Below are 3,694 nucleotides of genomic sequence, written 5' to 3'. Positions count from 1 at the left end.
GTTTGAGACCTGCCTGGGCAATATAGCCAGACTCGGTTCTCCACAAAAAAGGAAAAAAAGAAAGCCAAAAAAAAAAAAAAAATTCTTGCTAAAATCAGACTCAGCAGGGACAGACATGGAAGCCCAAGGTCAAAGAGGGCTCAGAGGAGGCTAACTAAAGTTTGGTCAAAGAGAATCTGTGGCTGGGCACGGTGGCTCACGCCTGTAATCCCAGCACTTTGGGAGGCTGGGGTGGGCGGATCACCTGAGGTTGGGAGTTCAAGACCAGCCTGACCAACATAGAGAAACCCCCATCTCTACTAAAAATTCAAAATTAGCTGGGCAAGGTGGTGCATGCCTATAATCCCAGCTACTCTGGAGGCTGAAGCAGGAGAATGGTTTGAACCTGGGGAGTGGAGGTTGTAGTGAGCTGAGGTCACACCACTGCACTCCAACCTGGGCGACAGAGTGAGGCTCCATCTCAAAAAATAAAAACAAAAAACGAAACAAATAAAAGTAGTACTGGGAGAGCTGGGTGCTGTGGTGCACACTTTTAATCCCAGCTACTTAGGAGGCTGAGGTGGGAGGATCACTTAAACCCATGAGTTAGAGACTACCCTGGGCATCATAGTAAGACTTCATCTCAAAAACAAAAATAAAAAGCAAAACAAAAAACAAAACAAACACACAAACAAAAAAACAACCCAAAACTTCTGGTTCACCAGGTTTGCCAAAAAAAGAAAAAAGTTATCTGCAGATTTTCAACTGCATAGGGGGTTGATGCTCCTAACCCCTGCATGGTTCAAGGGTCAACTGTAAAATCCTTAACATGTATTCATTTTTATATCTACATGAGAGTTCGGTTTTATCTTTATTAAGAAAATTTATTAAGAAAATTCTCATTTTTTTCAGTTTTTTTAACATGTTTTTTTTTAAACATGCTAGACATAGTCATAGCCTTTATATATATATATTTTTTTTCCCTTGAAGTGCTTGCAATTTTATTAGAAGGGGAAGATGTCAATTGGAGAATACTTGGAATCATAGGGTGTTCAAGTCTTCCCTGTGGGTGAATAGAGTTTGGAGGGAGCTCAGATGACATCAGTATCTGAGGCCAATGTCCTTGGACTCTGTGTTCAGTGGAACAAGACTTTGATCATCAGAAACTCTTGGTCTTGTTACTTGTTTATCCGCTATCTCTGTGTGATCTCGGGCAAGTCATTTTCCCTTTTGGGGACTCAGTTTCCATATCTGGGTTTGAGTCCCAGCTCTGCCTTTTACCAGTTGGACTCTGTGTTCAGTGGAACAAGACTTTGATCATCAGAAACTCTTGGTCTTGTTACTTGTTTATCCACTATCTCTGTGTGATCTCGGGGAAGTCATTTTCCCTTTTGGGGACTCAGTTTCCATATCTGGGTTTGAGTCCCAGCTCTGCCTTTTACCAGCTGGATGTCTTTGAGCAGGTCAGTTCACTGTTCTGTGCTTCTGTGTCCTCATCTGCTCGAGTTCCACGGCCTCGTGCGCCTGGTGCACCAGGAGCGGACCTTGGCCTGTGAGTGAGCCTTTATATTTTTTAACACATATGAAGTTTCATTGCACCGAGAAAGTAAAGAACTTCATATGTGTTACTTTCTTTTTTGCTATAATAAGTGATTCTACTGTAATTTACTTCACCATTTTCTAACAATTGAATATTTAAGCTGTTTATTTAAAAAAAATTTTTTTTTTTGAGAGGGAATTTTGTTTTTTTTGCCCACGTTGGAGTGCAATGGCACCATCTTGGCTCATTGCAACCTCTATCTCCTGGGTTCAGGTAATCCTCTTGCCTCAGCCTCTCGAGTAGCTAGGATTACAGGTGCCCGACATCACACCCAGCTAATTTTTGTATATTTAGTAGAGATGGGTTTCAACATGTTGGCCAGGCTGGTCTTAAACTCCTGACCTCAAGTGATCTGCCTGCCTCGGCTTCCCAAAGTGCTGGGATTATAGGTGTGAGCCACCGCACCGGGCCCAATTTTATTTTTTTGATCTGGGATCTCACTCTGTCACCCAGGCTGGAGTGCAGTGGTGTGATCTCGGCTCACTGCAGCCTCTACCTCCCAGGCTCAAGTGATCCTCCTCGCTCAGCCTCCAAGTAGCTGGGGCTCCAGGTATGCACCACCACACCCAGCTGATTTTTGTATTTTTAGCACAGATGGGGTTCCTCCATATTGTCCAGGCTGGTCTTGAACTCCTGGACACAAGCAATCTGCTCGCCTTGACCTCCCAAAGTGCTGGGATTACAGGCATGAGCCATGGTGCCCAAACAAATTTTTTTTTTTTTTTTTTGAGACAGAGTCTTGCTCTGTCGTTCAGCCTGGAGTACAGTGGCAAGATGTCGGCTCACTGCCAACCTCTGCCTCCCAGGTTCAAGCGATTCTCCTGCCTCAGCCTCCTGAGTACCTGGGATTAACAGGCACCTGCCACCATGCCAGGCTAAATTTTGTATTTTTAGTAGAGATGAGGTTTCACCATGTTGGCCAAGCTGGTTTCAAACTCCTGACCTCAAGTAATCCGACCCCCTCGGCCTCCCAAAGTGCTGGGATTGCAGGCACAGCCACTGCGCCCAGCTAATCAGGGCACTTTCTATGGAACTTGTCTGAAGGCCATCTATACCAAGACAAGGATGCTTTAAAAACAGCCATGTTGTTTCCTTACAGGGCAAAAAGAAAAAAAAAAAGTCTATAAACAGGGAAGTTTGTTTTCCCAGAAGGTGGAGGAGGATGAAGAAGAAAGGCAAAATAAAAACAGAAAGCTGCCTGTAATCCCAGCACTTTGGCAGGCTGAGGCAGGCAGATCACCTGAGGTCAGGAGTTAGAGACCAGCCTGGCCTACATGGCGAAACCCCCATCTCTGCTAAAAATACAAAAAAATTAGCTGGATGCGGTGGCTCAGGCCTATAACTCTAGCATTTGGGAGGCTGAGGCACCTACATGGCAAAACCCCATCTCTACCAAAAATACAAAAATTAGCCAGGCGTGATGGTGGGTGCCTGTAGTTCCAGCTACTTGGGAGGCTCAGGAAGCTGAGATAGGAGAAACGTTTGAACCCGGGAGGTGGAGGTTGCAGAGAGCCGAGATTGTGCCACTGCACTCCAGCCTGGGTGACAGGGCAAGACTCCATCTCAAAAAAACAAAAGCAAAAACAAAAAAACCCCAGAAACCTGGAAGCTCCATTGCTCATGGGTGGGCAGTCCCCTGTCCAGGGGCTCTTTCAGCCCTATCAGATACAGTTACAAATCAAAATGGAGAGGATTCAGAAGAGGTGCTTGGCAGCAGTTTCTATTACTATTTCTATTTCACTAATAATGGAGTGTATGGAAGATGGGGTAGTGGACTCTATGACCCCACTGCAAGCCTTAAGAAAGCCATCTCACTTTCCTGGGCCTCAGCCTCCTCATCTGAAAACAGGACAAATGCCATGGAGGTCTCCAATAACTCTTCTGATTTAAAAGAAGCCCGATTCTGTGATTATACACACTTCTACAACATTCTCTCATGCACTGCAGACTTAAAGCAAAACAAATCTGGGGTATGCAAAATTTTACCTAAGCATCCTTGCCTTATTCCCACTTCTTATCTCATTCCTGGTACACATATCAAGACTTTATTTTGGCTGGACAACATTTTGAGAGGCAACAAAAGAAGATCCTGTCTCTGCAAAATTGTTTTGTTTT

The sequence above is a fragment of the Colobus angolensis genome, unplaced genomic scaffold, assembly GCF_000951035.1.
Source record: "Colobus angolensis palliatus isolate OR3802 unplaced genomic scaffold, Cang.pa_1.0 Scaffold50, whole genome shotgun sequence".
Lineage (NCBI taxonomy): Eukaryota > Metazoa > Chordata > Mammalia > Primates > Cercopithecidae > Colobus > Colobus angolensis.
This window is presented reverse-complemented; position numbering follows the sequence as displayed.